The 23,686-nt window shown below is 41.8% G+C and overlaps 1 protein-coding gene across 1 annotated transcript in view; it reads right to left on the minus strand.

Moving 5' to 3' along the window:
* LOC117525954 (zinc finger protein OZF-like) overlaps positions 1-23,686 on the minus strand; it is a 149,576-nt gene that overhangs the window by 89,672 nt on the left and 36,218 nt on the right. The window lies entirely within an intron of this gene.

The following is a 23,686-nucleotide window of genomic DNA, read 5'->3' on the forward strand; positions in this document are numbered from 1 at the left end:
ATCTGGAGAATCTCCCAGATGTTAAAAACATTCTGTATCACAACAAACAGCTTCAGCACGAGTTATCGGACGTATGCGGACAACACTGCGTGTATTATCTGTATAACAGAGCCGCTGGGAAGTCATACCAGGACGTGGTGTCTTTATACACCGAAAGTACTATCGCGAACGATGATTTGGTTTCTGATTTTGTGAAAAGATATCGTTATTGCCTTAAGAAAAGCTGCAATACCTCCTGTAACCAGCTAGCAGGGCCTCTGCATGAGTTTAAATATTGTCACGGCTTGTGTTAACCGGCGTTCCTATTTTTTATGTTTTTCCGTGTGAAAATGTAACCCCCGTCTTAGAACGCTCTCCCGATCATACCTTTAAAGTTTATTCCGGTGATGTCTGTACTGGGTGAAAATTCTTACAACTTCAGGATGATCCGCTGCTTGAAAGATGAGATCGTCCAAAATAACCAGATGGCTCTGACCTTCAGGGAAAAGGCTGCCGTCCAGAAACGAGTCAGGGAGTCCTCTTACAAATTTAATATTTTTATTCTTCAGTTCAGAATACAGAGGTTGTTCAGACGTATACAGCCATACAATGTTGTCAGGCACATATCTCATAGCGTGGCTACAATTTTCCAGCAATGTTTTCACAAACACAGTCTTTCCCGAACCACTCGGCCCAACGATGAGACAGGAGAATGGGAGCTGAAGTCTGGGGTCAATCTCCACCGTATTTCCCGAGTGAGACGTTTCAAAATCCGAACGGTTTGGTTTCCCCGTCCTTTAAAAGACGCCGCTTGTCATACACCACCCTGAAGGATTTTTGAAATGACACCTTTGTCAAGTTGAAACTGCTTTTATGACGTTTAATTCCCTGCTGCAGCGTTTTGATAGATGCAGCGAGGGCGGGATCTTTTATATAACCCTCGACCAGATCTTTGATGCTGTCAAAGTTTATTTTCTGACAGCTTTCGTGGGTTTGAGTGATCCCCTTCACACGCATGACCGTTTTACCTCGTGCGGTTTTATATGCGTAACTTTTAGGCCCCGCTGCTGCAAACTCTGTGATGACATCGCCGTTCAACTCGTCGGTGAGCTGCCCCAGATAATTACCGGTAGGCAGCGGGGTTTCACCCCGCCTACAAACGTAAATCAGGCTATCGGTATCATAATACAGAATCCTGTCAGGATTTGCCACAGCCTCCATAAAACCGTACAAGGTCAAACGCGTGTACGCCGTTGTAAACGCTGCGATGAAAATATTGACGGCTTTACCCGGTCGGCTGACGTACCGCGGGGCGTACCTCCATTGAACCATAGCCACCTGACTGCTGAGGAATGTTAGATATGTGACCTCGTACTCTTCAGAAAACAGATACCTGAACAGAACGTCAGCGTTTTTAACGAGGGCGGTCTGCGTCAGATTTGCCCTCTGGGCGAATTTCCCCCAGAAGGAGTTGAGGCAGATCTTAGCCATCTGTCGTTTTGCCGGATTGTGACTGATTTTTTTCTGGGTCTAAACGAATCTTCTGATTCAGCCAGTAGTCCGTGATATATTTTTCTCTGCTCTCGGGGTCTTTATCAAATTCGGGAGGGAAACCAGAGGCTTCCTGCTTGTGTTTTAAGAAGGTGTTTATGTACCCCTCAAAGATTTTATCACTTTTTTCCTCAAAATGCCAGACTTCAAAAATCTTAGCTACAACATAGCCTGTATCCAGAGCTTTGTGGAATTCCGGGGTCGTCCAAGTCCCAGACAGAGCTCTCTGCTGCTGAGTGTGTGTGCACGCTGCAGCTTGATTATTTTCATCAGCGCAGGTGCGGCACACAGTAAACACCAGTTTACCGTGAGGAGTTCTGTGTGGGAGGACGGGGAATTTTAGCCCCTGGGGCGGATACACAACGGCTTTGATGAGCCCGAAATAAGTCCTGGGGTCTCGGAAATTTCTCTCGATAATTTCCGGATGCCCCGTGGGATATGTGAAATTTACGTTACCGTAAGGATACAGCGAGGTCACGTCGACGTAATAGACCCTCTCATCTTGCTTAGCCGTGTACCTCAGACGGGACGCGCAAGTCCGACCGCCGTATAAAGCATCGCAAGGTTCGAGGGGCGACGGTAACCCCCTGCGGGCAAGGAAACACCGAACGCTCTCATCCCTCAGCCTCATTTCAAGCCACTGATGTTCCCAAATTACGCTGAGGGTGACGCCTGGGATAGCCCGCAGAAAGGCTATATTTTTCTGACACGCTGCGTGGAGCTCTCCAAATGAGGTGTTTGTGAGAGGGTTTATTTCGTGCTGTGTAAAACACGTTGCACACCCGTGGTAAAAAACACCCAAGAAACTCCCACACTTTTATCCGGCCGTCAATCTGAGCATACCCATCAACATAATAACCTCCTATTTTTTTCTCGCCCCTGTTTAGAGCGTGATCGATGCTAATGTTTTGCGTCTCAGCAACCCATTCTAACCACTGCACGGCCACGTCCGAATATTTTTTATGCTTCGTTCTATAATTGTCGGCGGAGGGGATCGCCAGCGTTTTAGGAGCAAGAAAGTTAGTTTGGAAGACTTTCATACACGCCGAGGCGATTGTAACGCAGGTAAAAGGATCCACGCGTGTTTCAGCGATGAATTCAGACATAAATTTGGAGCAGGCTGCAGCCAGGATTTTTGTATCGTTATCACAATACATAACGGCCTCGTCTTTAAAATCGAAAATTGCGTTTTTTTTTGCGCACGTACCACGCGTTAAATTCCTCTCTTTCTTCCTCTGACATATTTGCGACCCCGTAAGCTGCAGAGTCAGGGTACGGACCGACATAGTTCAGATTTTTTTCTGAACTGAACAGGTGCGGAAAGTAACCTTTGCGGACGATTTCGTCTTTCAGTCGGATTCCCAGGGCTTTAGGCATCTGAGATAAGCGCATTGTAAGGAAAGATAACGAATCTATATATTTCTGTTTAAAGGCGGCGTCTGTCATGAGTAATAGTTTACTCCCGGTCATAATCACAGCGGGGGTTACGCCCTGCTGGACTAAATACTTTAGAAGCAAATAGCCGTCAAAACCTTTTGAGTTGTGAGCGATGAACACGTATTCTTTGAATTTTCTCGTTCTAAAATGTTTAAAGAAGCGGGCTACGCAGTCTGTCCCCCATGCGCTCCAAAAATCACCCGTCTTTGTTACAGCGCTGACGTAAAACGGTACGTGTTCCCCGTTATTATCGACATACGTTTCAAAGTCATAAAAAACATATTTCTCTGAATGCGTCTCTTCAGCTTTGAGCGGCGTCATATAGCAGAGGTGACCCTCGCCCGGCTCCTGGAGAGCCTTGCCGCATATATGACACCTCTTTTGATTACACACGTGCGGAGTGCTGTTTTTAGAAAACACTATGTAATACTCGCGTTTACATCGAGAGCATTTTTTTCTGTTATCACACACATTAACGAACTTACCGGCAGAAGGACGATACTTCGGCTGTTTATGCAGGCTGTAACAGGTGGGCGAGCGACACTTCTTGTTACATTCGCTGCAGAATACAGGGTTATTTTTCTCGTAACACTGCGTGGATTCACAAATTTTACAATATGACGGACAATTATGGGAGGCGGGGTTATTGTACCCCTCAAAGCAAAAGTTACATATATATTTCACTCCCAAAAATCTCTTTAAATCGATGATTCCGTAAAAATGATTATTAAACAGAAAAACGAAAAGAGTTTTCTGCAGCACCGGTATTCCTGTCTGGAATTTTGTCAGCTTTCTCTCCCCTTCAGCTCTGAAAAACACCACAATTTTACATCCCAGAACGTTTTCAAATTTTCCCACCTGCTCTAACGATACCGGCGTAGCTTCCGTTAATCCGACGCTATTTTGTAACGCCAGCCCGCGCTGCTCCGCCTCGTGCGTAGTCAGATGAGGATTCAATAACTGAACGAGGTTTATCGCGAAACATAAACTGTTGTCAGGATTATACACGATATTAAGGCATTTGGATTTTTTCCTCAGAACCTCGTGATGGAGGAGGTCATCTATTCTGCGCTTCCCCGCGCCGTTCTGGTTGCGGATGACCTGGACCACTAATTCCAGAGACTCGTCGGATAAAACGTTGGAATTCGATTGTATCAATCGTTCTAGCAGATTCTCGAAGCCCGTCAGATCGCCCGCGTCGTTATATGAACTGATCAAAGCGGCCTCGTTGTAGACTGAGTCCCCACGAATCTGCGTTTGGATAAAGTCCCCGGCCCTGGCGTGTGTTAAAGCCTTTTCGACCGAGTTATGAAGAGTCCCTACGACGTTACGATAAAATTCCGCGTAGTCGGGAATGTCGTCGACGCGCTGGAAATTTAGAGGCTGCCTGATTTCGATATTGTTAAAAGCAGGTCTCCTGATGACGTTAGCAGCCCCACCACCCGTCATGGGAGAGTGTCAGCTGGACCCCGGTCGTGCATCATCCCCGTCTTCCATCAAAACAGAGATTGCCGCGTTTATCGGGGTTAAACGAGCTCTGTTTAAAATCTCTTTGTGCGCATTGCGCGGGGAGGGACTTCTTAAAGGTGAAAAAACGTGAGCGTCATTAGGCGTTTGATTTAATTCATCCACCGCGGATTGGACGTGAGGATTAACTTCACACGCGAGGAGGTTTACGGCGTTATTTAGTGGAGTCAGGCGTACCTGGTTCAACGCCGCGGTACCGGACTCGTCTGGAGGCGGGGTGTGCGGGGGGTCAGGGGGCTCTTCAGTATCAGACTGGACCGTCGAATTTATCGCATTAATCGCAGAAATGATGTAGGGGTTAATTTCTTCCGATTCTCGTTCAGCCGCCAAATTGTTAAGAGCCTCATTTAACGGTGTTAAATGAACACGGCTTAAAAGTCTCTCTCCGGACTCGATGTTATTTCGAGGCGGTGAATTTAGCGCCTCGGGTAATGGACCATCTGCTCCAGGAGCGCTCCCCGCTGAGTCGATTATTGAAGCGTTTAAATCCAATACACGTCCGAAGTTATTTTCCCGATCTGAATTCTCTCCTTCCATCTTTTAAAACCCTTACCAGGATGAATCTACCTCAAGAAAATCAATTAATATACCTCTTCAAAATGAATTCTCCCGTTCCATCGGAATAACAAAAAAAAAAAAAAACAGAATGCACATTTTCAAAAAAGTTGCGAGATGAGGTTACTCCCAGCTCAGAATATCTTCGAGCCTTGCGTGTCGGTGGAAAATAGACGGTCTCCCTCCACCGCGTGCTGAAAAAAAGAGAAAATCGTTAGTTATTAAATATTTAAAATAAATAAATACATAAACTCCGACTCCTTACCGTGTACATCCGTGGATCGTTTTACGGTTCTCTGCCGCTGACCCGCTTCTCCACGGGCTGTGACAGAAAAAATCGGGTTATTCCAGAGTTTTAACCGTGATTTAATTTCGATCGCTGTACTTACATCTGCGTGGTGAAGTCGGGGCTTCCAGCCTTCGAACTTCTTCAGGGGGCTCTGACTTGATTTCTAGAATTAACATAAATAAATGAATAAAAAGCACCACCCTCGCAAGCAGATATTCTGTAATATTTCAAATATATTACCGAGGCCGGGTCCGAACGCGCTCTGGAGCGTCTGCGTGGTTTTGTCTAAAAAAGACACAGTTTCAGATGGCGTGCATCATTTAAAAACAGTCATTTCTATCAAAACAGATTACTTAAATCACTTACCCTGAAAGCTGATGCGGTTTTCGCACTCTGCTCGAAGACAAGAAAACTTAATTAAACAACATGGTTTTTCAGGATTTTTTTTTTTCCCCGCAAATTTATTCTATTTTATACCCATAGCTGGGGGTCCAGGCATCTTCACTCTTCACCGGGCGTAGTGGAAATGAGCGGTGACTCCTTCCCAGGGACGTGAGTGAGTGAGACCAAGCTTTGTTGTTTTCCGGCTTCATCACCTCGGGGCAGCATCTCCGATCAGCGGGTGTCCCGCGCCCCATGATCGAACGACTAATATCTTAAAAGAAACACCATTTGGCGTGAGTGAGAAGGTGCTTTGTTTTTTTCCGCCTTCAAACGAGCGCAACGAACGCCCCCCATCTTCAGGAAATCGGATGTAATAAAACATTCAACCAAAGATTCAAGCTTCTCTACTATGTTATAAAAGACCATCCGGCCTGACACCCCCCGCTCCGCAGGTCACACAGACACACACACACACACGCGCCTCCGAAACACACACACACACACACACACACCCACGCACGCACGCACCCACACACACACACACACAGTTAGCGTCTGCAACAGGTATTACAGCCGTGGGGTCATGTTTCCTCGAGCGGCTCTATGCGTGGGTATTTGACCGTCTTGCTGCAAAGACTTACAGCCGAGAGACGGCTATTTGTTTCCCTTCTTTAATTTACGAATTAAAAAACAGAAAAGGAAACGCAATAATTTAAGAATTAAGACATATTAAAGGCGTATTAAAATATTCGTGTTTAATCACTAAATTGAAGAAAACCTCCCATAATTATGCATAAGATACGGTATTTTTTATTCCTTCTTTAATTGAGGCGTTAAAAACCATAAAAGGAGGCGCTTTAATTTAAGAATTAAAAATATTAAAGGGGTATTAAATAATAGACACTGATTTATGTTTAATTATTTCAGAATTAGTTAATTCTTTCATACATTAAAAAGATCTAGGTATTTTTAATCGTTCTTTAATTCATGAAATAAAATGACATTAAAATATTAGACCCGGGTGGGAGGGGAGGTAGGGCTTGGAGGCGGTGCTTGGGGTGGGGTTAGGGGAGGAGCTTGGGGTGTGGGGGTAGGGGAGGAGCCAGGGGCGGGACTAGGGGAGGAGCCGGGGGCGGGGCTTAGGGACGGGACATAGTAATGTAATTGATTCTGATTGGCTGTGACATCATTAGGGCGGGGCTTGGAGGCGGGATTGGGGGAGGGGTTAGGGGCGGGACATAGTTATGTCATCAATTCTGATTGGCTGTGACGTCATAAGGGGGGCGGGGCTTAGTGACATAGTCGATTCTGATTGGCTGACAGGGCCATAAATCAGTTTTTGACAAAAGGTGGGTCAGTCTTCTCTCTATCATTGCATGGGTTTTCTGATAGCAGTTTTGAGTAACCGTTTCACCACATTCTGAATGTCTAAATGTTTGGCTTTCCTCCTGTGTGACGCATATAAAGCTTCATAAAGTAATTTTGGCTCAATCTTGTATGACATTTGTGACAAATTTTCCTCCTGTGTAATGAGGAAAATCAGATTGGCCTTTTAACCAAATATCTTCTTGTACTCAAAACAATAGAAGTGTAAATACCTTCTCTTCTATATGACTTAGAATATGGTTTTTTAGCTGTTATAAATGATTTACCACATTCAGAACAATTCACTGGTTTATTTCCTGAATGACTTCTCAAATCTCATCATCACAAACTATTTTTTTTTCCAAGGATCTTAAATGTTATTCAAGTCCTCCAACCTTCTTCCATCAACAAAGACATCATTTTCAAGTTCAGAAGAGTGTGAAATAATGTAATTAAAATATGGCTGTACAGAAATGTCTTAATCTAACTTCAGAGATAATTCTGATCCTCTTACAGCCTAACACCAGCTTTCTTCTGTTCAGTTGAGCTGACTGAAACAGGCTCTGCCTCTGGGGCTGATGAAGCTGTGAGGAATGAGGTTTCCATCACGTGCACACATGGTGGTATAAAGCTAAATTAGGTGAAGATGATCTTGTTCCTAACGGGTCCACAGTTCCTCCTCTTCTTTTTTTATGTCACAGAATTCTGCGTCCTCTCCAGCCGGACTGCAGATTCCCTCTTGCTGCTCAGGAGAACATGCTGCTGCTGCTTCTTCTTTCACCAATAGTTGCTGCACACCTTCAGTAAAAAAAAAACAAAAAACAAAAAAACATTAAAAACAACACCACACCATAATGTGCAGATATAGTCCAGTCATTTTATGGTTTGACCCAGAACAAATTGCAACAGAAATGATTTTGGTAGCATTTGAACTGTGAAACTGTTTTATAAAACATACTAAAAGTCTAGAAAGATTAAAAAAAAAAAAAAAAAAAAAAAAAAAAAAAAAAAATCGGGAACACTCCCAAAATCCAAGTTGGCTACCCGAAAACATGCAAAAATTTGGCTTTTCCCAAATAACTCAAAAATATCAATATTTAAGCACATAAATGTATTGATGTTAAATATAAACTTGGGTATTGTGGACATTTTGACACCAAAATTAAGTCTCTATCTGTAACGGTTCTTGAGATACAGTCTATTTGTAGTTTTACATACACTTAAGGATGGCAATTACATTAAAAATATTGCAGTTAAGGCACAGAAATGTATTGAAGTTGAATATAAACTTGTGTATTGTGGACATTTTAGCACCAAAAGAATGTCTGTAGCTCTTACAGTTTTTGAGATACAGCACATAAGCCATCTACACTTGGCTAAATATGGTGAAACTGTTATGTTGAAACCAAGTAACTGTTCTGAAATGTTCATTTAAAGAATGTAATAATAATATTCTTAGTGCTTGTCAGCTGCACTAACTTTTTTAATGACAGATGTAATCACACACTAATTTTACAGTAAAACCAATGAAGCATGATAATAAAAGTTCAGGTGAAATCAGTATTGTGTACATCATGACACTTGAAATTTTACTTGTTCAAATTTCAGTCTCATCATCCTGGTTATCATTGAGTTGACCTGCATTTGTACACCCTGTACCTCTGCAGTTGCCACACGCTGCTGAGCAATCTAAGTTAAGTTTGCGACATGTACATCACAATGTACTACAGTCAGTACTGCAGTTACATCTCACAGCATGCAGAAGAGAATCTGGTGCTGCTTGCAAGTCAGTCATAATTGGGACAACCTGACTATCAGAAACGTTCCATCCCCATTCTTGCAAGTAAACTCTCAGACTATGAAACTTGGCAGCTGCCGAAGTGGGTGGCAAACACTGTGGCTGCACGAGTTGTCTTTGTTGCAACCTTATCCCAAAAGCGCCTGTATCAGAGAAGTGAGGCTTTCTCCAGGTTGTCCACACAGCAGTGGTGTCACCAGTGTGCCCTGGTTGTGCACTGACATCCATTCTATTATACATAATATATGAGTAACTTCTGTATTCATACCAGTGAAATATTGACTCAAAAAGATTATTATTACCTTCTTTAGATGAACATTTCAGAAATGGTACTTAGTTTTCAACATAATGCTCAATGTCATCAATTTTTGTGTAGATGTATTTTTATACCATATCTCAAAAACTGTAATAGCTACAGCTATTTTTTGGTGCCAAAATATCCACAATGCACAAGTTTATATTCAACTTCAATGTATTTATGGGCCTTAACTGCAATATTTTTAACGTAATAGGATACAAACCAAATTGCCATCCTTGAGTGTATGTAAACTACATATAGGCTGTATCTCAAGAACCATTACAGAGACCTAATTTTGGTGTCAAAATGTCCACAATACCCAATTGTATATTTAACATCAATACATTTATGTGCTTAAATATTGATATTTTTTGAGTTATTTTGGAAAAACTACATTTTTGCATGTTTTCGGACGCCATCTTGGATTTTGGGAGTGTTTACGATTTTTTATCTTTCTAGACTTTTAGTATGTTTTATAAGACAGTTTCAGGGTTCAAATGCCACCAGAATCATTTCTGTTGCAATTTGTTCCGGGTAGACCCCTTTTTTTCATAAAATGACTGGACTAATACCTACAATTACAGCCCGACCGATATATATTTTTTTTAGGCCTATGCCGATAATATCTGGATGAAAATGCAGATAATCGATAAATCGGCTGATTTGCCGATAGCCAATAAATCAGCCGATATTTTTTTAAATGAATAAAATGTTCTTTTTTGGACCCTTAACAAAAAAGTTATGAGCTAAAAGCTGAATCTTTGTCCTCATATTAACTTTATAACAGAAGAATTTTCAAATTCAAAAAATGCAATCAAGAATTAAACCTTTGTGAAATTAGCAAATACATATCCTTAAAAAGAGTTGTGAAATACATCTGATCTTGTACCTCTTGTTGCTGCAACTTAGATATAGGTTCCGGATAAGGATATAGATCCTTATAAACTTACTTGTATGCTTTTGTCAGCCGATCAGTGCAGTGTGATGGCGAACTACGGGGGCCGGTGATGAACACATTTAAGTAGGGGTGTAAGCAGCTCTCAGTTGAATGGAGTCAGAGCTCCATCTACTCGACAAACGGTGCAAGGACATTTTACATTGCCGACATGAACATTATCTCAGTAACTGTTCCGTTTATGAGAAATTATCGGCGTTCTATCGGCAAAATTTCGGCCGATAGTGAGTACTTTGAAAAGGGCTTATATCGGCTGATATATCGGTCGGGCTCTACCTACAATGTCATTTGTTGTTGACAAATCGGTGTTGGCTGCCCGCACACAGATATTTTGTTTTTGTTCAATGTGGCAATGGTCATGTGACATCATCCCGAGGTTTACTGACAAGACCTGGAAGAGCAGTTTCGAAGTATTAAAAAAAAAGGGGGGGGGCTGCTCTGGGGTTTGTTGACAGTGTTTTATTCATCCTGGATAATCCTTAAACGGGCAAAGAGGAATCAAGGGCGAGATCCTATGTGACCAGGGTAGGATGAATGAAGTCCCAGGACATGCCCATTAAACAGTTACTGAGCAAGCTAAAAGCCAACAGGCATTTAGCTAGTGCGGGTGTTTTATTAAAACATATTGTTGGGGATTTGGCAGTGTTTTTAGTAGGCGGCATGAATGCAGTTATTAAAAAATGATCATCTATTTTTTTTTCAGTAATCATAGATTAACTGGACCTAAGGCCATCAAGCCACTGATAGCTGCTATAAGTGCTAACACCGTTAGTATATAAAATTAAGGAACATGAAAATTTCACTGACGAAAATACCAGAGTACAGAGTTTTTACATGATCAATTAGGACAGTTAACCACAGAGCAAGCAATACTGTGACATTTGTAATTGACTGCACAGAATGGACAGACACAGACAGCCACAGCTTGAAGTCTCTGAGTTACGGAAGCTCAGCTTGGATTTCTGAAGGCAGGGTGACGTATGGTGCATCCAGAAAGTATTCACAGTGCTTCACTTTTTACACAGCCTTATTTCAAAATTACTGAAATTCATTTTTCCCCTCAAAATTCTACACACAATAGCCCATAATGACAAAGTGAGAAAAGTTTGTGATTGTTGCAAATTTATTTAAACAAAAACAAAACAAACATTAAGAAATCACATGTACATAAGGAAGGCAGCACGGTGGATTAGTGGTTAGCACTGTTGCCTCACAGGTCGTGGGTTCAATTCCTGTGGCCTTTCTGTGTGGAGTTTGCATGTTCTCCCTGTGTGTGCGTGGGTTTCCTCCGGGTGCTCCGGTTTCCTCCCACATCCAAAGACATGCAGGTTAGGTGGATTGGAATCTTTAAATTGTCCATAGGTGTGTGTGTCTGTGCTTTGTTTGTCTGTTTGTGGCCCTGCGACAGACTAGCATCCTGTCCTGGGTGTACCCCGCCTCGCGTTTTATGACTGCTGGGATAGGCTCCAGCCCTCCCGCGACCCTTAATTGGACTAAGCAGTAGAAGATGAATGAATGAATATACATAAGGATTCACAGCCGTTGCTCAATACTTTGTTGATGCAGCTTTGGCAGAAATTCCAGCCTTTCAGATCTCTCCAGAGATGTTCAGTCAGATTCAGGTCTGGGCTCTGGCTGGGTCACTCAAGGATATTCACAGAGTTGTCCTGAAGCCACTCCTTTGATGTCTTGGCTGTGTACTTAGGCTCATTGTCCTGCTGAAAGATGAACCATCACCTCAGTCTGAGGTCAAGAGTGCTCTGGAGCAGGTTTTCATCCAGGATGTCTCTGTACATTGTTGCATTCATCTTTCTCTCAATCCTGACTAGTCTCCCAGTTCCTGCCGCTGAAAAACATCCCACAACATGATGCTGCCACCATCATGCTTCACTGTAGGGATGGTGCCTGGATTCCTCCAAACATGACGCCTGGCATTCAAGCCAAAGAGTTCAATCTTTGTCTCATCAGACCAGAGAATTTTGTTTCTCATGGTCTGAGAGTCCTTCAGGTGCCTTTTTGGAAAACTCCAGGTGGACTGTCATGTACCTTTTACTAAGGAGTGGCTTCCGTCTGGCTATTCTACCATACAGACCTGATTGGTGGATTGCTGCAGAGATGGTTGTCCTTCTGGAAGGTTCTTATCTCCACAGAGGAATGCTGGAACTCTGACAGAGTGACCATCGGGTTCTTGGTCACCTCCCTGACTAAGGCCCTTCTCCCCCGATCTCTCAGTTTAGACAGGCAGCCAGCTCTAGGAAGAGTCCTGGTGGATCTGAACATCTTCCATTTCTGGACGATGGAGGCCACTGTGCTTGTTGGGACCTTCCAAGTAGCAGAAAGTTTTCTGTACATTTCCTCAAATTTGTGCCTTGAGACAATCCTGTCTCAGAGGTCTGTAGACAATTGCTTTCATTTCTTGTTTGGTATGTGCTCTGACATGCACTGTCAACTGTGGGACCTTATACACAGACACGTGTGTGCCTTTCCAAATCATGTCCAATCAACTGAATTTACTCCACATGATCTCCAGTTAAGCTGCAGAAACATCTCAAGGATGATCAGTGGAAACAGGATGCACCTAAGCTTCATGACTCACATTCTGTGAGTCTTCCTGGCCTGTCTCCCTTCCCGTTCAGTTTACACCTCACACTTCAGGTTCTGGTCACAGTCCCGCCACCTGCAGTTTTCGGACAACTCTGCCATTGTGGGCTGCATCGGTAGGAAACAGGATGCTGAGTAGAGGAGTGTGGTTGAAAGGTTTGAAGAGTGGTGCGGACTCAACCACCTGCAGATCATCGTAACTAAGACAAAGGAGCTGATGGTGGATGTCCGTCTGAATGCAGTTACCATTAATACAACAGAGGTGCACATTGTGGACTACTACAAGACAACAAACTGGACTGGACTGTAAACACATGTGTAAAAGAAAGGTCAGAGCTGACTGTACTTCCTCAGGAGGCTAAGATCTTTCGATGTTTGCAGAAATATGTTGCAGATGTTTTATCACTCGGCGGTCTCCAGCGTCATCTTCTACACTGTAGTGTGTCGAGGTAGCAGGCAGAAGGCAGCTGACGCAAACAGACTCAACAAGCACATCCAGAGAGCTGGCTCTGACCTGGGGGTTGAGCTAGAGTCTGTGGTGGAGGTGTCAGAGAGGAGGATGCTGTGGAAGCTGCTCAGCATCTTGGACAACACCTCCCACCCCTGCATGCCACAATGATGTCCTGTCAGAGCACCTTCAGTCATAGACTGAGACCACCGAGGTGCACCACAGAAGGCCATGGGGGGGAGGGGGGGGGCTTCCCTATCTGTGGCAACCAGACTGTATAATTCCTCCCCGAATACATAAGGAACAGAGTTATGTGCAATATTGTCAAACATGTTATACAATATATCTTCGAGTCATTTCACATAAATTTGTTGTACTCAAAAAAAAATTGATTGATCGATAAATTTCTATTTAATATTAACACTTTCTGTAATTGTGTATTTAACTAACCATTGTTTACGGATTACGGTTTCTGTACTTTGTCAAAATAATTTCATTCAGGATAAATAAAGCTGATCTTTATGCACACACACACTAGTGTACCACGCCTCATGCCCTATGACTGATGGGATAGGTTCCAGCAGCTCCCCCCAACACTTAGTTGGGGTAAGCAGGTATAGAGAATGAATAAATTAACTAATATATACACTAAGCAGCTCAACCCACACTTCCCTATCTCAGGACTTCACCAAGGATAGGGAAGTGTGGAATGAGCTATTTAGGTTGCTCCCACCGTGAACCGGATAAGCAGCAAGAAATGTGTGTGTGTGTATATATATATATCAGTTAAATGTCCATGCACAGCCTCCAGTCACGGCACTGTAGGTTGCAGGAATGTGTAACATGAACAATAAAATAAGTAAACCACCGTACACTGAAACAGACTTCACTCTGGTTTATTTTGAGTGAATGTGTTCACATGTAGCATCATCAGACTTGATCAGATATGGCCAGTAGCTTACTGGTCACATGACCCATAATTCTTAGTCTGTTTTTGTTCTGTTGGGTTTTTCTTTTTCCTCTTACAAATACAGCATTCCTAATCAATCAAAGTCAGAATCAGCCACAGCATACAAAATACCAATACAGTCACTTGCCCAGTTCCGGATCACTGCTGTAGTTTTTGCGCAGCCATTTCTTGTAATCAGCCTGAATAAGCTAATACTTGGTACCAATGGAAAGATTGATGTTTGTCTACAAGCAACCACAAGCTCAACCGGATCCAGCCGTCCTTCTGGTCAGCAGAGGAATCAAAACATCCCGGTGTCTGCGGTGTGTGCGCGTTTTCTCACTCACTCATTCCTGCAAGTTTTAAAGTAATGATCTCTAAAACATAGCAAAGGTGAGTTAGCCATTCGGTGTTTTTAGTTCTAGAGTGGGAAAATACTTACTTGGGTCTTGCTGTTTAATTGCTGCGCGCATTTATCTCAAACACAAAAATTTGCCGGTTGCGGATCACTGAAGCAGCAGCCTCGTGTCTGTAGTTGTGATCCATGTGGACTTTGGGGGTCATCTCGACATCACGAATGGACATGAATGTGGGGGCTTTTACTTTTTAATTTGGGAGAAATCTCACCTCCACACTTCATTTTTTGCTCGTAAAAACGTATAACGACGTCTTTCGAAACTAAGTAAATTCTCATTTAAATAAGTATAATTTATATCATTTTGTGTTCAAAACACATTCTCGGGCACAGTGTGTATCATTCTGCATTAGAAGGGCTCCAGCCAGATGCCAGGAATGAACCCAAAGTGACACAGAGTGTCGTGATCCAGAACCGGGCAAAGTGATCCGTTTCTGGCAAATATTTGCACCGCACATAATGTGGCTTCACACTTTTAAGTAGAAGAGCTACTCCACCCAGACTTTTTCAGCTAAATAACATCCAAATACCCAATACAACAATTAACATTTGCATTATGGCTCCGTATAGCGGGACTTAAAAAAAGGTGATCCGGAACTGGGCAGCCATCTGTATAACTATATATCATTATTATATAATTATATCAGAAATTACAATAATTTTCAAGTGTCAAGGTAAGAAACTAAGCAGATTTACGCAATCTCTACATACATATGCAATAATAATAATAATGCATTTTGTGTGTGTAAACCGTTCATGTAAAAACAAAACAAAAACCCAACAAACCTGCTTTGTCATCAGAGTTGTAAATAGACTCCAGTAGTTTTCTTTGTCGCTCGTTCTCCTCTTTTAAGCGACAAATTTTCTCTTCGTAGTCTGCGATCATTCTATCAAACAGCTCCAATACCTCTTCATCATCTGGAGGGAGTCGCTGCTTCAGTAACGCTCTCAGCTTCTGGCCTACTTTAGACATTTTCACAAAGTCACACAAGCGTTTTCTTCACACAAAATGAGCAGTTAGCAGGCTAAGCTAACGTCACTAGCTTTGTACAAAACAGCCAACGCCGGATGAGTCAGATATCAAACGTTCAAGGGAAAGGAAAAGAAAGAAAATAATAACACGGAACAAAGAATCCAAGTTGATCCAAATACATAGATGCGTGTGACTGTGCTAACAAACCTAACTCGTAAAGGAACACCGGAGGCTTGTCGGCCCTTGATATCCCATGATGCTTCACTGTCACGAGCATAGACAACAAAGAGTCAACGCCCCACTGGCCGCTGCTGGGGCCGCCATCTTGGACGGGTCGTCCAACCCGCTCCACTCAGTGCTGTTAGACAACCAACAAAATTAATGCCTCGCAGATCAATCAATCAATCAATTTTTTTATATAGCGCCAAATCACAACAAACAGTTGCCCCAAGGCGCTTTATATTGTAAGGCAAGGCCATACAATAATTATGTAAAACCCCAACGGTCAAAACGACCCCCTGTGAGCAAGCACTTGGCTACAGTGGGAAGGAAAAACTCCCTTTTAACAGGAAGAAACCTCCAGCAGAACCAGGCTCAGGGAGGGGCAGTCTTCTGCTGGGACTGGTTGGGGCTGAGGGAGAGAACCAGGAAAAAGACATGCTGTGGAGGGGAGCAGAGATCGATCACTAATGATTAAATGCAGAGTGGTGCATACAGAGCAAAAAGAGAAAGAAACAGTGCATCATGGGAACCCCCCAGCAGTCTACGTCTATAGCAGCATAACTAAGGGATGGTTCAGGGTCACCTGATCCAGCCCTAACTATAAGCTTTAGCAAAAAGGAAAGTTTTAAGCCTAATCTTAAAAGTAGAGAGGGTGTCTGTCTCCCTGATCTGAATTGGGAGCTGGTTCCACAGGAGAGGAGCCTGAAAGCTGAAGGCTCTGCCTCCCATTCTACTCTTACAAACCCTAGGAACTACAAGTAAGCCTGCAGTCTGAGAGCGAAGCGCTCTATTGGGGTGATATGGTACTACGAGGTCCCTAAGATAAGATGGGACCTGATTATTCAAAACCTTATAAGTAAGAAGAAGAATTTTAAATTCTATTCTAGAATTAACAGGAAGCCAATGAAGAGAGGCCAATATGGGTGAGATATGCTCTCTCCTTCTAGTCCCCGTCAGTACTCTAGCTGCAGCATTTTGAATTAACTGAAGGCTTTTTAGGGAACTTTTAGGACAACCTGATAATAATGAATTACAATAGTCCAGCCTAGAGGAAATAAATGCATGAATTAGTTTTTCAGCATCACTCTCAGACAAGACCTTTCTGATTTTAGAGATATTGCGTAAATGCAAAAAAGCAGTCCTACATATTTGTTTAATATGCGCTTTGAATGACATATCCTGATCAAAAATGACTCCAAGATTTCTCACAGTATTACTAGAGGTCAGGGTAATGCCATCCAGAGTAAGGATCTGGTTAGACACCATGTTTCTAAGATTTATGGGGCCAAGTACAATAACTTCAGTTTTATCTGAGTTTAAAAGCAGGAAATTAGAGGTCATCCATGTCTTTATGTCTGTAAGACAATCCTGCAGTTTAGCTAATTGGTGTGTGTCCTCTGGCTTCATGGATAGATAAAGCTGGGTATCATCTGCGTAACAATGAAAATTTAAGCAATACCGTCTAATAATACTGCCTAAGGGAAGCATGTATAAAGTGAATAAAATTGGTCCTAGCACAGAACCTTGTGGAACTCCATAATTAACTTTAGTCTGTGAAGAAGATTCCCCATTTACATGAACAAATTGTAATCTATTAGACAAATATGATTCAAACCACAGCAGCGCAGTGCCTTTAATACCTATGGCATGCTCTAATCTCTGTAATAAAATTTTATGGTCAACAGTATCAAAAGCAGCACTGAGGTCTAACAGAACAAGCACAGAGATGAGTCCACTGTCCGAGGCCATAAGAAGATCATTTGTAACCTTCACTAATGCTGTTTCTGTACTATGATGAATTCTAAAACCTGACTGAAACTCTTCAAATAGACCATTCCTCTGCAGATGATCAGTTAGCTGTTTTACAACTACCCTTTCAAGAATTTTTGAGAGAAAAGGAAGGTTGGAGATTGGCCTATAATTAGCTAAGATAGCTGGGTCAAGTGATGGCTTTTTAAGTAATGGTTTAATTACTGCCACCTTAAAAGCCTGTGGTACATAGCCAACTAACAAAGATAGATTGATCATATTTAAGATCGAAGCATTAAATAATGGTAGGGCTTCCTTGAGCAGCCTGGTAGGAATGGGGTCTAATAAACATGTTGATGGTTTGGATGAAGTAACTAATGAAAATAACTCAGACAGAACAATCGGAGAGAAAGAGTCTAACCAAATACCGGCATCACTGAAAGCAGCCAAAGATAACGATACGTCTTTGGGATGGTTATGAGTAATTTTTTCTCTAATAGTTAAAATTTTGTTAGCAAAGAAAGTCATGAAGTCATTACTAGTTAAAGTTAATGGAATACTCAGCTCAATAGAGCTCTGACTCTTTGTCAGCCTGGCTACAGTGCTGAAAAGAAACCTGGGGTTGTTCTTATTTTCTTCAATTAGTGATGAGTAGAAAGATGTCCTAGCTTTACGGAGGGCTTTTTTATAGAGCAACAGACTCTTTTTCCAGGCTAAGTGAAGATCTTCTAAATTAGTGAGACGCCATTTCCTCTCCAACTTACGGGTTATCTGCTTTAAGCTACGAGTTTGTGAGTTATACCACGGAGTCAGACACTTCTGATTTAAAGCTCTCTTTTTCAGAGGAGCTACAGCATCCAAAGTTGTCTTCAATGAGGATGTAAAACTATTGACGAGATACTCTATCTCCCTTACAGAGTTTAGGTAGCTACTCTGCACTGTGTTGGTATATGGCATTAGAGAACATAAAGAAGGAATCATATCCTTAAACCTAGTTACAGCGCTTTCTGAAAGACTTCTAGTGTAATGAAACTTATTCCCCACTGCTGGGTAGTCCATCAGAGTAAATGTAAATGTTATTAAGAAATGATCAGACAGAAGGGAGTTTTCAGGGAATACTGTTAAGTCTTCTATTTCCATACCATAAGTCAGAACAAGATCTAAGATATGATTAAAGTGGTGGGTGGACTCATTTACTTTTTGAGCAAAGCCAATAGAGTCTAATAATAGATTAAATGCAGTGTTGAGGCTGTCATTCTCAGCATCTGTGTGGATGTTAAAATCGCCCACTATAATTATCTTATCTGAGCTAAGCACTAAGTCAGACAAAAGGTCTGAAAATTCACAGAGAAACTCACAGTAACGACCAGGTGGACGATAGATAATAACAAATAAAACTGGTTTTTGGGACTTCCAATTTGGATGGACAAGACTAAGAGTCAAGCTTTCAAATGAATTAAAGCTCTGTCTGGGTTTTGGATTAATTAATAAGCTGGAATGGAAGATTGCTGCTAATCCTCCACCCCGGCCCGTGCTACGAGCATTCTGACAGTTAGTGTGACTCGGGGGTGTTGACTCATTTAAACTAACATATTCATCCTGCTGTAACCAGGTTTCTGTAAGGCAGAATAAATCAATATGTTGATCAATTATTATATCATTTACCAACAGGGACTTAGAAGAGAGAGACCTAATGTTTAATAGACCACATTTAACTGTTTTAGTCTGTGGTGCAGTTGAAGGTGCTATATTATTTTTTCTTTTTGAATTTTTATGCTTAAATAGATTTTTGCTGGTTATTGGTAGTCTGGGAGCAGGCACTGTCTCTACGGGGATGGGGTAATGAGGGGATGGCAGGGGGAGAGAAGCTGCAGAGAGGTGTGTAAGACTACAACTCTGCTTCCTGGTCCCAACCCTGGATAGCCACGGTTTGGAGGATTTAAGAAAATTGGCCAGATTTCTAGAAATGAGAGCTGCTCCATCCAAAGTGGGATGGATGCCGTCTCTCCTAACAAGACCAGGTTTTCCCCAGAAGCTTTGCCAATTATCTATGAAGCCCACCTCATTTTTTGGACACCACTCAGACAGCCAGCAATTCAAGGAGAACATGCGGCTAAACATGTCACTCCCGGTCCGATTGGGGAGGGGTCCAGAGAAAACTACAGAGTCCGACATTGTTTTTGCAAAGTTACACACCGATTTAATGTTAATTTTAGTGACCTCCGATTGGCGTAACCGGGTGTCATTACTGCCGACGTGAATTACAATCTTACCAAATTTACGCTTAGCCTTAGCCAGCAGTTTCAAATTTCCTTCAATGTCGCCTGCTCTGGCCCCCGGAAGACAATTGACTATGGTTGCTGGTGTCGCTAACTTCACATTTCTCAAAACAGAGTCGCCAATAACCAGAGTTTGATCCTCGGCGGGTGTGTCGTCGAGTGGGGAAAAACGGTTAGAGATGTGAACGGGTTGGCGGTGTACACGGGGCTTCTGTTTAGGGCTACGCTTCCTCCTCACAGTCACCCAGTCAGCCTGCTTTCCCGGCTGCTCGGGATCTGCCAGGGGGGAACTAACGGCGGCTAAGCTACCTTGGTCCGCACCGACTACAGGGGCCTTGCTAGCTGTAGAATTTTCCACGGTGCGGAGCCGAGTCTCCAATTCGCCCAGCCTGGCCTCCAAAGCTACGAATAAGCTGCACTTATTACAAGTACCATTATTGCTAAAGGAGGCCGAGGAATAACTAAACATTTCACACCCAGAGCAGAAAAGTGTGGGAGAGACAGGAGAAGCCGCCATGCTAAATCGGCTAAGAGCTAGTAGCTACGCTAAGCTAGCGGATTCCTAAAAACACGCAAAGTGAATAATGTGTAAATAATTTAGAGGTGATTCAGCAGAAGGAGTGCTTTAGTTAAGGCACGTAAAGATTACACTGGGAAACAAATCGTAATCTAGATAACTAGACCAATCTAACTGCGCAGATTAAACAGCTAACAGATACAGAAAAACACCGCTGTGCTCCGGAACAGGAAGTGATACAATACCGCAGTGAGAGCCAACCACCAGTAGAGGCAAGCTCTTGCTTGCCTCTACTGGTGAAGAAATCATGAAAAACTGTGGTTATACAACTAAATACTAGTTTAGTGATTCACAGGATTGCTAAAAAAGCAGTTAGAACATAATAGTTTTGAGTTTTTAGCGTCAACAGCAGATGCTACTACAACCCCTGGCAAAATTTATGGAATCACCGGCCTCAGAGGATGTTCATTCAGTTGTTTAATTTTGTAGAAAAAAAGCAGATCACAGACATGACACAAAACTAAAGTCATTTCAAATGGCAACTTTCTGGCTTTAAGAAACACTATAAGAAATCAAGAAAAAAAAATTGTGGCAGTCAGTAACGGTTACTTTTTTAGACCAAGCAGACGGAAAAAAATATGGACTCACTCAATTCTGAGGAAAAAATTATGGAATCATAAATTTTCATCCCCAAAACTAACACCTGCATCAAATCAGATCTGCTCGTTAGTCTGCATCTAAAAAGGAGTGATCACACCTTGGAGAGCTGTTGCACCAAGTGGACTGACATGAATCATGGCTCCAACACGAGAGATGTCAATTGAAACAAAGGATTATCAAACTCTTAAAAGAGGGTAAATCACCACGCAATGTTGCAAAATATCTTGGTTGTTAGTCAGCTGTGTCTAAACTCTGGACCAAATACAAACAACATGGGAAGGTTGTTAAAGGCAAACATACTGGTAGACCAAGGAAGACATCAAAGCATCAAGACAGAAAAAGCAATATGTCTCAAAAATCGAAAATGCACAACAAAACAAATGAGGAACGAATGGGAGAAAACTGGTCAACGTCTGTGACCAAACTGTAAGAAACCGCCTAAAGGAAATGGGATTTACATACAGAAAAGCTAAATGAAAGCCATCATTAACACCTAAACAGAAAAAAAGGTTACAATGGGCTAAGGAAAAGCAACCGTGGACTGTGAATGACACGACTGAATGACACATGATGAAATAATTTTTCAAGATGATAATGCATCTTGCCCTAGAGCAAAAACTGTGAAAACATTCCTTGCAAAAAGACACATAGGGTCAATGTCATGGCCTGCAAATAGTCCAGATCTTAATCCAATTGAAAATCTTTGGTGGAAGTTGAAGAAAATGGTCCATGACAAAGCTCCAACCTGCAAAGCTGATCTGGCAACAGCAATCAGAGAAAGTTGGAGCCAGATTGATGAAGGGTACTGTTTGTCACTCATTAAGTCCATGCCTCAGAGACTGCAAGCTGTTATAAAAGCCAGAGGTGGTGCAACAAAATACTAGTGATGTGTTGGAGCGTTCTTTTGTTTTTCATGATTCCATAATTTTTTCCTCAGAATTGAGTGATTCCATATTTTTTCCCCTCTGCTTGGTCTAAAAAAGTAACCGTTACTGACTGCCACAATTTGTTTTCCTGATTTCTTATAGTGTTTCTTAAAGCCAGAAAGTTGCCATTTGAAATGACTTTAGTTTTGTGTCATGTCTGTGATCTGCTTTTTTTCCCACAAAATTAAACAACTGAGTGAACATCCTCCGAGGCTGATGATTGCATAATTTTTGCCAGGGGTTGTATTATTGTGAACACCCCCTTTTCTACTTTTTTTTTTACTAATAGCCCAATTTCATAGCCTTACGAGAGTGCATATCATGAATGCTTGATCTTGTTGGATCTGTGAGAATCTACTGGTACCTTGTTTCCCATGTAACAATAAGAAATATACTCAAAACCTGGATTAATCTTTTTAGTTGCATAGCACTACTATTATTCTGAACACTACTGTGTATATATATATATATATATATATATATATATATATATATATATATAGTAGATAAGAGTTATATATCAGAAAATTACAATCCATACATAAATATAAAAGTTATATATTAGAAACTGATAATATATAAAAATCACAGTGTATCAATATACTTCATATCAAGATAGAGAGAGACTGGCTGTACAAAGCAGAGAGAGAATAAAATGTAAATTGTCAAATTTACACAAGAACATGACATCCTGCCCCAAACCATATTTACACATGTACAAACTTGCTTGTGAAAGTTTTTCAGCTAAAATCCCTGTCAGAGGACTGTATAGAGCTCTCTGCAGCTCTCAGCACCTTACTATTATAATACTACTACTACTACTAATATATTCTATTTATATAGCACTTGACATGGTGATAAAAGACACTTTACAGAATGGATAAAATAACAAAGAACAAAGCAATTTATCATGGAAAGATTAAAAAAATATATAAAAATCAAACCTTCACTGTGCCGTTTTAGAATCACGATGACCTGTCCAAGATGGCGGTCGCATTTCTCGTGGCTCAGCTGTCAATGCGGCATCTATTCTACCCTTTATAATGTCTATGCTCACGAGCGCCACTAACCTATGGCAAGCTAAACGTGTAAGCTCTCATTTTGGCCTAACTACTAGCTAGTTTCTGGGTATTCTGTGTTAGTACGCGCCTGCTGACGAATTCCTGCGCAAAACGTAGTTCCCGGATAATTGTGATAATTCCTCTGAGATAATGAGTATATCTCATCAAAATTGATTCTAAAATTTACCAGTAATAAAATTATAAAGATAACTAAAGAGTGGCCGTAATAAATATTTAAGAACCTTAAACTTTATGAGCAACTTTGCCTGTTATCGCTCAAGCACTTTGTAAACATTGACATGACGGAGTTTGATGTAGAAGAGTTCAGAAAGATACAATTGGAGTGTTTTGATTTACAGCTCGAAATGAAAGACCTGGGCATTAACTTCGTGTTAAAGTCAGAACAAGAAGCTGCACTGAAAGAGATCAATCTGGGAAGAGACACATTCTGTGTTGTTTCTCAGAGAGTGGCACGCTGAGCAGGGTGGCAAAAGTAGTACAGCGAGCTCAATCTGTGGTCCTGCGAGCTCATACGTATAAAAGTCAAGATGATGGGCTGAATAAGTAATCAGCCCCTTTGGAATAATACCTGTAAATAACCAGTTTAACTGCCAGTTTTCTTCAGACAAGTCAGGGGATGAATACATGAACATTTCCAAGTTACTGAATAAATCTCAAACTTTATTTACATCAGTTATGAACAAATACAAACAGTATGGTACTCTATGGTCAATCTGTGTGGAGTAGA

The sequence above is a fragment of the Thalassophryne amazonica genome, chromosome 15 (genome assembly GCF_902500255.1).
Source record: "Thalassophryne amazonica chromosome 15, fThaAma1.1, whole genome shotgun sequence".
Lineage (NCBI taxonomy): Eukaryota > Metazoa > Chordata > Actinopteri > Batrachoidiformes > Batrachoididae > Thalassophryne > Thalassophryne amazonica.